Genomic DNA, 14628 nt, shown 5'->3' with positions numbered 1-14628 from the left:
TAAAATTTTTAGATCTAATGCTCCTTTTATTTCGAAAAATTTGGAGGGAAAACACCAAGGAACACCAAACTTAAAAATTTTAAGATCAAGACACAAGGAAACTCAAGAACACTTTGAAGACTCACAAGAACACAAGAACATGAAGGAAGAACATCAAACTTAAAATTTTTAGAAAACCAAACCAAAATTTTCGAAAATCAAAGGGGAATCAACAAGAAAACACCAAACTTAAAGTTTGGCACAAGATTTAATAGAAAAAAAATATTTTTGAAAAAGAAGGTTTTGAAAAGAGTATAAAAGATTCTAACCCAATTACCAAGAACACAGATTAACGCTCTAGCCAAATGAGTTATGGGACCTTCAAAAATTTTAAGAAAGATTATTTTTGAAAACACCAAACTTAAAGTTTGGCACAGGATTTAATAGAAAAATTATTTTTGAAAAAGGTTTTAAAAAATTATGATAGCCAATTATCATGAACATAAACACCACGTTCTAAATAACTGAGCTAATAGTTTAAAGTATTTTAACAAGGGATAAATAGTAAAAGACTCTAAACCAAAACAAGAAAGATTTTTCCTAATCTAAGCAACAAAATAATCCGTTAGTTGTTCAAACACGAACAATCCCCGGCAACGGCGCCAAAAACTTGGTGCACGAATTGCGAATCACACTTTTCACAACGCGTACCACTAACCAGCAAGTGCACTGGGTCGTCCAAGTAATACCTTACGTGAGTAAGGGTCGAATCCCACGGAGATTGTTGGTTTGAAGCAATCTATGGTTATCTTGTAAATCTTAGTCAGGAAGTCAATTATGTTTATCAATTGAATTGTGAGTAACCAGTAGAGCATAAATTAAAAATTACTTGTTGTGCAGTAATGGAGAATATGTTGGAGTTTTGGAGATGCTTTGTCTTCTGAATCTCTGCTTTCCTCTGTCTTCTTGTTCACGCACGCACATCCCGCTATGGCAAGCTGTGTGTTGGTGGATCACCGTTGTCAATGGCTACCTTCCGTCCTCCTAGTGAAAACTACGCTCACGCGCTCTGTCACAGCACGGCTAATCACCGGTTGGTTCTCGATCCGGTTGGAATAGGATTTACTATCCTTTTGCGTCTGTCACTAACGCCCAGCCTTCAAGAGTCTGAAGCTCGTCACAGTCATTCAATCCTTGAATCCTACTCGGAATACCACAGACAAGGTTTAGACTTTCCGGATTCTCATGAATGCTGCCATCAGTTCTAGCTTATACCACGGAGATTCTGATTAAGGAATCTAAGAGGTACTCATTCAATCGTATATAGAACGGAGGTGGTTGTCAGGCACATGTTCATGATTTGAGGAAGGTGATGAGTGTCACAGCTCATCACCTCCATCACAGTTAAGCGCGAATGAACATCTTAGATAGGAACAAGCGTGTTTGAATGGAAAACAGAAATACTTGCATTAATTCATCGAGACACAGCAGAGCTCCTCACCCCCAACAATGGGGTTTAGAGACTCATGCCGTCAGAGAATACAAAGTTTAGATCTAAAATATCATGAGATACAGAATAAGTCTCTAAAAGTTGTTTTTATACTAAACTAGTAGCCTAGGGTTACTAAATATGAGTGGACTATGATGGATGATGCAGAGATCCACTTCTGGGGCCCACTTGGTGTGCTGGGGCCCACTTGGTGTGTGCTGGGGCTGAGACTTTAAGTAATTCACGTGCGGAGGCCATTTGTGGAGTTGAACGCCAGTTTTTATGCCAGTTTGGGCGTTCAACTCCAGTTTTTTATCCTTTTCTGGCGCTGGACGCCAGAATTGGGCAGAGAACTGGCGTTGAACGCCAGTTTACGTCGTCTATCCTTGTGCAAAGTATGGACTATTATATATTGCTGGAAAGCCCTGGATGTCGACTTTCCAACGCAATTGGAAGCATGCCATTTCGAGTTCTGTAGCTCCAGAAAATCCACTTTGAGTGCAGGGAGGTCAGAATCCAACAGCATCAGCAGTCCTTTTTCAGCCTGAATCAGATTTTTGCTCAGCTCCTTCAATTTCAGCCAGAAAAATACCTGAAATTACAGAAAAACACACAACTCATAGTAAAGTCCAGAAATATGAATTTTTCCTAAAAACTACTAGGAATAGACTAAAAACTAACTAAAACATACTCTAAACTATATGAAATTATCCCCAAAAAGCGTATAAAATATCCGCTCATCATTGTCCTCATTGTGTCTCTCTTGAGTGCTTGTGCTCCCACTTCCTTTGCCTTTTCCAAGCAGCTTCTTCCAGAAACCACCATCTTCCATCTTCTTCTTGAGTGTCTCCTTTTGCTGTTTCACCTTCCTCTCTTTTTGTTCTACAAAATCTTTTTGGACCTCATCATATGTAGGGATGGCATAGTGTAGCTGATGCATATTACTAGTCATGTAGTTCAACTTTACTTGAGTGTTCACATAGAACTCCTCCCTATGTAGTTGCCTTCCTTCATTGAGTACACTGAACTCATTGAAAGTTTTCATTTGGGCTATCTGCCGCTGGTTGAGTTCTTGCAAGTGCTTCTCTTGAAGCTCTTGCCTCTCATTCAATTGGTTGATGGCTTGAGTGAGCCTGGAGTAGTGTTCCTGCTGCTGCTCCATTTGTTGTTTTTGCCATGCTTCCTGTTGGCTCAGCCAGTTGGTTTGAAGGTTCAGTATTTGCTCTTGTCCTTCCATATGTCTCATCCCCAAATCCTCAATGGCTCTTAGAAGGTGACTCATGTTCAAGTTGGCTGGATCAGAATACTCTCCTTGTTGATATTCTTCCTGATGAGGTTCCTCTTGGTGAACTCTTTCTTTTGCTTTTAGTTTTCCTATTTGTGGTCTTCTTTATTGTTGAGCAGGTGTAGTATAAACCAATCGCTCGAGTGTAACTGGCCTCCCTGGGTTTACCCAGTCTGGATTGCTATCCTCAAATACTACCTTGGCCTTGTTGCATAAGCGGAGAATGGTGCTGGGGTACCAAAGCGTGGCACCTGAATCAACCTTCTCAGCCGAATCTTGAATCCCCTCGGCGATGAGCTCATTCACATTGATTTCCCCACCCTGTATTAAGCAATGCACCATAGTAGCTCGATTGATATTTACCTCTGAATTATTTACAGCTGGTAGAATGGACCTCCTCACAAGTTCAAACCACCCCTTGGCTTCAGGGCTCAGGTCTCCTCTCTTGATGAACTTGGGTCTCCCATCTGTGTACCTCTCCCAGTCAGCTGCTATAACACAGATGTCTGCCACTATCTCTGAGAGCTCATTATTATCAGGGCTTCTACTTATCCTTGCCTGATAACTTTCCTCATCAAAACGAGGTGATATCAGGTGAAGAACTCTTGTTATGGCATTTGGGCTGAAGTCCACCTCTTTTCCTCTTACATAACTTTTGAAGGTTGGGGTCTTGGTTTTATCCTCTCTTACTACATTCGCATAAAATTCTTTGATGAGGTTTCCATTGATCTTTCCCTCTGTTCGATTTTCTCCAGAATTTGTAGTGACTCATCTGCATTGATTTGGAAGATTAACTCTGGCAATATCTTTCTCGCCCTTATCCGTTCGAATTCACGTTCATGAAAGGCAGTTTTGAATTTCTTCTCATCGAAAGGAACACTCTCCATGGGTTCCTTCCTTTTTTGCCTCTTTGAGCTTGATGATGCCATGAATTGAGTTGCTGTTTTGAGGTAGAGGTTGGAGGATACAGAGAGATGAGGAATAGGTTGGCTAGGACAGAGTGTGATGAAGGGGTTTGAGCAAGCCGAAAGTATGAAGTGTGGAGAGTGGGAATTTGAGTGTGAGGAATGATCATGCACTAAGGTTCACTTATATAGGGAGGTCATGAGTGGATGGAAGGTGTGGATTGCAAGGATTGTTGCTTGATGGACGGTTGGGGTTGTGTATGAAGGAAGGACAAGGATCATCACTTAATGAGAGTGATTGGTTCGGTCTTCAAGGGTCTTCTTTCTCCAATGTTGCATGGCAGCGTTTCCCCATGCGTTCCCTCTTGAGACATGTGTGTAGTGCTCTTCATTAAGTGGCAAAATTTCCCCCATTTAATTGTCCAATTAATCCCTTTTTATGCTTCTTTTCCTTTCCTATAAAGATTTAAAATAAGGAAATTAATATCATAAAAATCAAACTCTATGGCTAGAATAATAAATAGAAGAAAAAGAGTTTGCTTATTTATGAATTTCAACTAACTAACTACTTGTGTATCCTTATGCATTTTGGTGGCACCATGGGGTGACACCAAACTTAGTTTGAAGCAATGTGATGAAAAGTTTTGTTCAAAGCTCCCAAGACTAGCATGCATCTTGGTTTGCTTTGAACACCAAACTTGTTCTTCACTATATACTGCATGATAAAGATTGCACCAAGTGTTTGTCAAGTTTGGGTTGAAATTCATAAACATTGATTTATTCATTATTTAAAAAAAACATATAAAACATGGGTTGCCTCCCATGAAGCGCTTCTTTAGCGTCACTAGCTTGACGTTTTTCCCTCATCAGGGTGGTTGGTAGTGCTTAAAGTCCTCCCCTCTTGCTGTGGACTTATATCCATTGGTTGGATCAATGACCTCCACATGTTCCAGGGAAAGAACTCTGTTGATAGTGAAGACCTTGGGTAACTGAGAGGGTACAGTGGGGAGATTAGGGGGAATATCTGGGAAGTAAGCTAAGACAACTCTATCCCCTAGAGAGAAGTCTTCCGTAGGGATTTTCTTGTTCCTCCACCTCCTTGGTACCTTCTTCTTTGTTTCTTTTGATGTTGCCTTCCCCTTGGTAACCTCTTTTTCTAAAGGAGTTGTGGTGCTGTCTTCACCTGCCTCTAGAGGTTTAGGTTCCTCCAACTTTTTCTTGAGCTGTGGCAATTGCTGTTTTCCTTGTTTATCTATTAAGGGGATCTCAGAATGAACTGGCTGTGCTTTAGTGCTTGTTTCCTTGTCCTCTTGATCTGTTTCTTGTGAGAGTTTGAAAACATTGAAGCTGAGTCGTTCATCATGGATTCTCAATATTAGCTCCCCTTTCTCTACATCGATAAGTGCTAGGAATGGTCTTCCCAATATGATTGGATGAGTGTGACTCTCTTCTATGTCCAGGATGACAAAGTCTGTTGGGAGAAAGTATTTCCCAACCTTTAGCAACACATTTTCCACCACTCCTATTGCTTGTTTTTGAGTTTTGTCAGCCAGTCTGATAATTACATCTGTGGGTATTATCTCATTGATCTGCAGCCTCTTCGCCAAGGATAAGGGCAGTAAGTTGATGCTGGCCCCCAAATCACATAGTGCTCTATCGAACATAGTTTCACCTATGGCACAAGGGATGTGAAAATTAGCAATCTCCACTTCATCAGCAACCCAAGAGGGAGTCCTTATTTTCTTATGAATTGAGGGTGACTCGTGACAATCACCCTTGTTCTACATGGGTTCTGTGCGAGTCCTGACCTAAAAAGAGTTGAACCAAGGTTAGAGATTGCATTGAAAATTCCAATAGAGTACCTAGGCAACTTTGGATACGTGACATGAAATCCCATTGACCGTGGGTAAGTGAGGTCTCTGTGGTGCTAAGGCTAGAGTCTGAGAAGCAGCGTTCCCTGATTCAGAGGATCTGCCTTGTCTGTGGCACCTTGAGTAGGGTCATAAAGGGGAGTGGATTTCTTAGAGCTTCATCTTCTACTACAGTGAGAAACCTAGAGGTGGCTTGATGAGAGGATATGAGTCACTTACAACATGGTGGATTGCTGCAGTGGAGGAGGTTAACTTGATGAGAGGCTATGAGTTAATCACTTACAGCTGCCGTTGAATGAATCAGAAGGTTATTGAAGTAGACATAAAGAAAAGTTAATCCGGAAAGACAAAGCATCTCCGAAGCCTCAACCATTCTCATACCATTGATTTTCCACCTATCTAGCAACATTTCATTTATTTATTCTGTTTTATGCGTTTTCCGTGACAAACTATAATTTCTATCCACCTAACTAAGATTTGCAAGGTAACCACTGCTTGCTCAAACCAACAATCTCTGTGGGATCGACCCTCACTCACCTAAGGTATTACTTGGACGACCTGGTATAGTTGCCAGTCTATTTATGCAAAACGTGTGGATCCAATTTTGTGCACCAAGTTTTTGGCGCCGTTGACGGGGATTGTTCGAGTTTGACAAACAACCGGACTATCTTGTTGCTTAGATTAGGTATTTTTTATGGTTTATTTGCTCTGTTGTTTGTGTCTTTTGTTTCCTTTTTCAAAAATTTTTCAAAACCTTTTCTTTTCTTTAGTAATCTTTATCTTTTGTTTGAGTCTCCTGTCAGTTTTTAAGTTTGGTGTCCCCTTTGTTTTTATCTTTTTCTTTAAATTTTTGAAGGTGAACTTATTTTCCCTTCTTCATATTCGAATTGTTCTTTGTAAGTTTTCTTGGTTTATTTTAAAAATTTTAAGTTTGGTGTCTTTTAGTTGTTCTTCCTCTAATTTTTGAAAATTAGAGTCTTCAACAAAAAAAATTTTAAGTTTGGTGTCTGTTCCGAGGGTTACCTGAAACTGAAGGTCAATCTCAGAGGAGATCTGCTGTGGTGGCCGGAACAGTTGTGTCCGACTTGTTGGAGCTGATGCCGCTGATCCTTGATCACCGGAGGGTGGTGGTACCTGCAAGAGACTCTGATGCTTAAGTTAGCATAGGCTTTGAGCAGGTATTTTGTATAGAATCAGAGTATGAGTTATACCTGGGTGCTCCAGTGTATTTATAGTAGTGCAGGGTGACCTCTCTTTGAAATAAGTTAGTTATCATATCTTTATCTTTTGTGGGTGGGTCCCCTTATCTTTGGCCAGCCGCTTTTAAGCGGGTTGTGATCTTCTGCTTTGGGCCTACTTGGGCCCTTATAGTAATTTGGCCGAGCTCTTTGGGAAGAGGTTGGTGTCGACCAACCTTTCTAAGAGGTCGGTCGTTTTGGTCTTCATTCAGCCCAGCTCGCCTAGCTCGACTCATGGTATGAACAATGTCTTTTTGGTTTTTTTTGGTTGTTCTTTCCTTTAGTTTTTTGAAGTTTTCCTTGAGTGTTCTTCATAGTATTCGAACTGTTCTTGTTATTTTCTTTTGTTTGATCTTAAAATGTTTAAGTTTGGTATCTTTTTGAAAATTATAACCTTTGATTTCAAAAATTTTAAGTTTGGTGTCTTTTTGTGTTTGCCTTTTTGAATTTTTCAAAATTAAAAATTCAATTTTCAAAATTTCTTGTTATCTTTTTCAAATCTTTATCTTATCTTTTTTATCTTTCTTCAAATTTCAAAAATTCTATCTTATCTTATTTTAAATTCAAATTTTAAAATTCAATTTCAAAATTAAAAACTTAAAAATTCAAATTTCAAATTTCAAAATCAAATCTTTTTTTAAAAATTCAACTTTCAAATTCTTATCTTATCTTAATTCAAATTCAATTTTCAAGTTTCAAAATTCAAAATTTCAAAATTCAGGTTTTCAAAATTCAATTTTCAAAAATTCAAAATTTTCAAATTTCAAATTTAAAATCAAATCTTTTAAATTTTAAATTTTTGAATCTTATCTTATCTTGTTCGATTCCTTAATTTTAAATTCAAATTACAAATCTTTTGTTTGACTTCCTCTTTCCAACTTCAAATTTTTTAAATAAAATCTTATCTTATCTTTCAAATCTTTTTCAAACCTTTAATTTTTTTCATCATATCTTTCTTAATCTTTTTAAAATCTTTATCTTATCTCTCTTCTTAAATTTTATAATTTACTTATCATATCTTCTTTTTAAATTAAAAACTTTTTAATTTTAAATCTTTACTTTCTTTTAAAATTGAATTTCCAAATCTTTATCTGAGGTTTTCTTTCCACTTTTCAAAAATTTGCTCTTTAATTTTAAATCTTGTTAGTTAGTTGGTTGTTCATATCTTTTCTTAATCTTTTCTTTTCTTATTTTTTTGAAAATTTTAACTTATTATTTTCTTTAAATTCGAATTAGTTTTCCATTTGTATTTTATTTATTTATTTAATTTTCAAAAAAATTTATTTTTAATTTTTGTTTCTTATTGGGTATCTCACAGGGAGCCCTCTATACTCTGACATAGAGACTCCCACTTTTCTTTGTCTCTTGTTTGTGTATGCAGGAATAGGAAGAGTGTACTATGGATCTAGAGGGAGAGGCACAACCAAGAAGAATCTTGGGGTCTTAAACCACCCCCACTCCTGACTTCTATGGAAGGAATATTAGTATACCTCCTATTGAAGTAGCTCATTTTGAACTTAACCCACAGTTAATCACTCTAGTGCAGCAAAACTACCAGTTTCAGGGACTTCCTCAAGAGGATCCAACAGAATTTCTTGCTAAATTCTTGCAATATACTGACACAGTATACACTGACAGAGTAGACCAGGATGTCTACAGGTTGTTGCTCTTTCCATTTGCTGTGAAATGCCGAAGAGGTGGTTGGATAATCAACCCAAATTAAGCTTAAACATATGGAATAAGCTGGTGGATAAGTTCTTGAATCAATACTTTCCCCAAAGAAGCTAACCCAGCTAGACTGGACATTCAAGGCTTCAAACAAGGAGATAATGAATCCCTTTAGGAAGCTTAGGTGAGATATAAGATGATGCTATGGAAATGCCCTACTGAAATGTTTTTAGAATGGGTAAAGTTAGACATCTTCTATTATGGACGCACAGATATGGCTAAGATGTCCTTAGACCATTCTGCTAGTGGTTTAATCTACATGAAAAAGATAATTGAGGAAGCTCACGAACTCATTGAGATAATTGCTAGCAATCAGCATCTGCACTCATCTAATGAGACTCCAATGAAAGGAGAGATTAAGACAGTGTCCACTAAGTCAGACCCTCCTGAGCAAAGTGAGTCATTAACCAAGCAACTGCACTCCCTTGCACAATAAATGTTGAAATTTCAAGAGATGCTACAAGAAGCTCGAGCCTCTAACAGAATTATAGAGGCACAGTTGAGTCAAACTAGACAGCACTTATCTAAACAAATAAGAGAAGAGTGTCTAGCCCTCATTAATACCAAGGAGGCTGAGTCTATGATGGTACACACTATTGAGGAACTAAATCAAGAAGGGGATGGAAGCACATTATTGCACATCCCTCTTATGGGAAGAAATCCTGAAGTACCACACCCTCAGATGCCCTAAAAGGAGACCAAGGATGAGCACTTCTCACAATCCGTGGAAGGCTATGAAAAGCTGCAGTTCAATATTCCTTTTACTGAGGTTTTGGAGCAATGGTCTCTATCTACTGGAAGAAACCTCTCTAATGCTGAGAAAGGCAAATCAGTGATGAGGTTACAGAAGGATTATATGATTATCAAGGTCCTTCAACCTCCACTACCCCTGACAAAGGAGGTACTTCCATGCAGAGTACAATACTAAAGCCTCCTCCCTTGGTGAAAACTCATACAGTTTCCCCAGACATCAAACTTAAGTTTGGTGTTAGGCAGTCACCACCCACCAAGGAAGAAGGTCCCAAGAGGAAGATGCATAGAGAATGGAGAAACAATACAATCCCTACCCTAACAAGCAAGGAGAATCAAGCTCATCACACTGAAAGAAAGCTTGTTAGGAGGAATTCAAATCTGAGGGCACTAATCTCCTCTTTTTCTTCCATGGAGTCATTTCTATTAACCAACTGGAAGAAGCGGAAGAAAGTCAATAATCAGGTGTCAAGCTAGTGACAGTAAAGAAGCGCTTGTTGGGAGGCAACCCAACCATGAGTAGAGTATTAATGTTCTTATTTCTTCTATTTATTTTCATTGGAGTTTATTTTAGTTTAATTTCAGAATTTTCCCTTTCTTTTTAATGTTTGTGATCATGTGCATTAGTTAGAATAGAAACAGATACAGTCAGAACTAAAAACAGAATACCTTGGAGTAGGTACCTTGTTGGTGTTGAACACCAGACAAGGAGGTAGGAGTGGGCGTTCAACGCCCCAAGTGGACAAGAAAGCTGGCATTGAACGTCATACAGGGTATCTGCTATGGGGGTTCAATGCGTAAGATGAGCAGCATTGCTGGCATTGAACGCCAGCCAGGGAGGATGAAGCTGGCATTGAACGCCAGTCAGGGGGCAGAGACTGGGCATTCAACGTCCCAACAGAGGCACAGACCTGACGTTGAACACCAAAAAGAGGTGAAAGTGTATTACCGTCGGTTAGAAATTTCACACAAAATAATTTCGTTGATAGTATAGTTCCCAACCAACAAATAATACTCAATCAAAGTTTCATTTTTGGTTGTCACAAGTCCAACCCAATATAAGTAACCGAGAGTATTAGTCCCGGGTCATCTTCTCAAGGAATTGCAATGAGGTATGCATATTATTGGTTATGGTATCCAAGGGGTTGGGTTGGTAAAAAGGGGCAAGAAAATAAACCGAGCAATTTAAAGATAACAACTACTAAAAAGAGGCAATCATGGCAAGGATTGAGAATCTAGGCTTTCTATCCTAGTCATTAATTATCATACAATGATTAACAAGAATTTATCCTATTTAGTCAACTCCAACAATGGAAGAAGCTACAATGTTAACTTCACACGAGAGAAAGTCAAATAAGACTAGTTAATCTCAGTCCAAAAGTCCTAATCAACTTACTAATTGAATTAGCAAGAGATTAGAGCCAATGGAAACAATATTAACTAACAACTCTAGATCACCAATCTAAATTGGGTATTAATGTCTCAAGATTGCCTAATTTCTCTTTCCAAGCTAAGAATGCTCAAAAACTACTCTAACATCCAATCAAGCATTTTGTCAAACACTTGGAAGGCATAAAAAGAAAGCACCATAAATTGCAAAAAATAATAAAATCTACTACTACCAATTGCAAGAAATTAACAACAACAACTCAAATCAACAATAAAAAACATCAAACATCAAATTGCATTTAAGAAAATCCAAATCCAACAATAGAGCATGAAAATAAAAATGACATAAAAGGAAAATTAACAAGAGAACTAAGAGAGCAAAGATGTAATAACAAGAAATTGAAAGGAAAAATAAGATTACAACAAGAATTAAACCTAAATCTAAAGGAGATCTAACCTAATTCTACCCTAATTCTAGAGAGAATGGGGAGCTTCTCTCTCTAGAAAACTATCTAAAACATCATCCTAGCTAATCTAATTGCTCCCCCTTTGTCCAAGCTTGAATTCTGCATGAAAAAGCCTTAGAAATGAGTTGGATTTGGGCCTGGAAAGCTCAAAAATCGACCCCAGCATTTTCATTTAATGAGGTCACGTGCTGGCTGTGACGCGTACGCATGGGTCACGCATACGCGTCATCTGGCGTTTTCTTGTCACGCGTGCGCGTCATGTCACGCGTATGTGTCGCCTTCGACGATGCACCTCTTCACACGTGCGCGTCATTGTATGCACTCTAAATCCTTGTTTTTCCATGAATTCTCCACTTTGCATGCTTTTCTCTTTACTTTATCCATCCAATACTTGCCTTATGAATCTGAAATCAGTCAACAAATATATCAAGGCATCGAATGGAATTAAAGTGAATTAAAATTAGCAAATTAAAGGCTTAAAAAGCATGTTTTCACTCTTAAGCACAAATTTAGGAAGAATTACAAAACCATGCTATTTCATTGAATAAATGTGAGAAAAGTTGATAAAATCCCCCAAATTAAGCACAAGATAAACCACAAAATTGGGGTTTATCAGGAGGCTCCCAATGGGCGTTCAACACCCTATAAGGAGCATATAGCTAGCATTCAACGCCAGCCAGGAGCAGGAGTTAGGTGTTCAACGCCCACAAGGGGGCAGGGAATTCAAATTTCCTAGCCTCTCAGGATCAGTGGGTCCCATAGATTCTACACCTAGCCTACCTATCATTCACCCCTTCCCTTCCCTTCCCTCCCTCTATCTCTACCTCTTTCTTATTCTTCTACTCTCTTCTTTCCCATTGGTCATATTTGCTCGAGGACGAGCAAAATTCTTAAGTTTGGTGTTGCAAAAGCTTTGCTTTTTTACTTCTACCACTTCTAAGTATGGAACCAAAGACTGGTGAAACCTCAAGGAAGGGGAAGGGAAAGGCACTTGCCTCTGCTTTCCTCACCTCATATGTCACTTATGCAATTTAGATGGAATTATCATAAAAGGAGACATCCCCATTAGGTAGGATAAGCCCATTACTAAAAGAAGGATGGAGCATATTAGAGAGCCTACACACGCACCTCAACAAGAGCATGTGGAGCCACCTCAACAAGAAATCTCTGAGATGCCTCAACGGATGTACTTTTATCCCCAAAGTTATTGGGACTAATTGTATACTTCTCTATGAGGTTTGAGCTCCAACATGGATCAGCTAAGGATGGGACACCAAGAGCATTTCACCATCCTCCATGAGATAAGAGAAGATCAAAGAGCCATGAAGGAAGAACAACAAAGACATGGGCATGACATAGAGGACATCAAGCGCTCAATTGGATTCTAAAGAGGAAGCAGCAGCCACCGTCACTAAGGTGGTAACATTTCATACTTCCCTTTTGCCCATGTCATTTATCTGTTTTCCATGTGTTTTATCTTATTATCTGTTTTTAGTGCATGATCATCTTTACATGTCTTAAAGCTATGAATTATTCCATGCATCTCTCACCATACTTAAAAGAAAATTTTAATTGAAAAAGGAAAGTGAGATACATGAATTTCGAGTTATATATTAAGAATAGTTCAATTATTTGATGTGGTGGCATTGCTTTTGCTTTCTGAATGAATGAATGAATAGTGCATATTTGATGTTGGAGTTAAGAATGTTAGCTGTTGAAAGAATGATGATGAAAGTGAGGTATTATTGGTAATCTAAAAAATCTAAAAAATTAATTCTTGAAGCAAGAAAAAGCAGCAAAAAGCAGAAAAGGCAAGAGCAAGGATCCAAGGCTTTGAGCATCAATGGTTAGGGGGGCCTAAAAGAAACAAAATCTTGGCTTAAACAGTTCAAATGAGCTGCTTCCCTAACTATATGCTTCTGGTGTGAAGGTGTCTAGTGAAAAATGTGAGACTGAGCAGTTAAAGTCGTGATCCAAAGGAAAGAGTGTGCTTAAGATCTCTGGACACCACTTTCTGGGGATTCTAGCAAAGCTGAATCACAATCCTAAAGGGTTCACCCAGCTAAGTGTCTGTGGCGTTTATGTATCCGGTGGTAATACTAGAAAACAAAGCGCTTAGGATCACGGCCAAAACTCTAAAAGATGTTGTGTTCAAGAATAAAAAATAATTGAACTAGGAGAATCAATAATATCATCTGGATTCGAAGTTTCTAAGGATGTCAATCATTCTAAGCTTCAAAGGAAAGTGAGATGTCAAAACTATTCAGAAGTAAAAAGCTACTAGTCCCGTTCATCTAATTGAAACTGAGCTTCATTGAGAACTCTGAGAATTATTGTATCCTTCTATTTCTTTTTAATCCTACTTTGTTTTTGGTTGCTTGGGGACAAGCAACAATTTAAGTTTGGTGTTCTGATGAGCGGATATTTTATACGCTTTTTGGCATCATTTTCATATAGTTTTCAGTATGTTTTATTTAAGTTTTATTATATTTTCATAGGTTTTAGTGCAAATTTCATATTTTTAGATTCTACTTTGAGTTGTTGTGTTTTATGATGATTTCAGGTATTTTCTGGCTAAAATTGAGGAGTTTTGGCAAAGTCTGATTCAGAGACAGAGAAAGGACTGCAGATGCTGTCAGGATCTTACCACTATGCACTCAAAGGAGCTTTTGTTGAGCTACTGAAGTCCAAATGGTGCGCTATTAATGGCTATGAAAAGCTAACATCCAGAGCTTCCCAGAAATATATAATAGTATATGCTTTGCTCTAGAAATGAAGGTCCAAAACTGGCATTCAATGCCAGTTCTCCACCCTCCTCCTGGCATTGGACGCCCAAAAGGGAGCAGCTGGCGTCCAACGCCCAAACAGGAGCCCAAGGCTGGCGTTCAACACCCAAGAAGTATCCTAGGACATGGAGACACCCCTAGCTTAGCCCAAACACTCACCAAGTGGGCCCGGGAAGTGTATTTTTGCGCTACAAGACCATCTTATCTTATTTCTATAATTCTTAGTTATCAGATTAGTATATATAGGAAGAGATCACCCTTGTTTAAGATCATCTTCTTTCCCCATTTTTGTATTTTTGAATATTATGTACAATATGAGTCACTAACCTCTTAAGGTTAAGGTTAGGAGCTCTGCTGCATTTCATGGATCAATAATATTACTGTTCTAGTTCAATATATCTGATTCTATTCTCTTATGCATTCTCATTCTTCATCTATGAATTAAGGATGACCCGTGACAATAACCCTTATTCTACATGGGTTCTGATGACAAGTCATCTTATGCTAGCTTTTCAAGCATTTTTCACTTGTTTCATTAGGTTTTAGGCACCTTCTTGCATTATAAGTAAGTGATTTAGAGTGGATTTGCATGGTTATGTCAATTTAATCAACCATCAATTATTTACCACAAAATCATGAGGTTTAAGCTAGAATTAGTTAGTTTTTGAATGATTTATAAACCTTGTGAATTTGGAGATACTTTAATTGGTTGTTTTGATTACTTGTAGGTGAAGAAAAGGA

This window comes from Arachis ipaensis, chromosome B8, assembly GCF_059453495.1.
Source record: "Arachis ipaensis isolate K30076 ecotype BB chromosome B8, ASM5945349v1, whole genome shotgun sequence".
In the NCBI taxonomy this organism is placed as follows: Eukaryota; Viridiplantae; Streptophyta; class Magnoliopsida; order Fabales; family Fabaceae; genus Arachis; species Arachis ipaensis.
Note: the sequence above shows the minus strand (reverse complement) of the source record.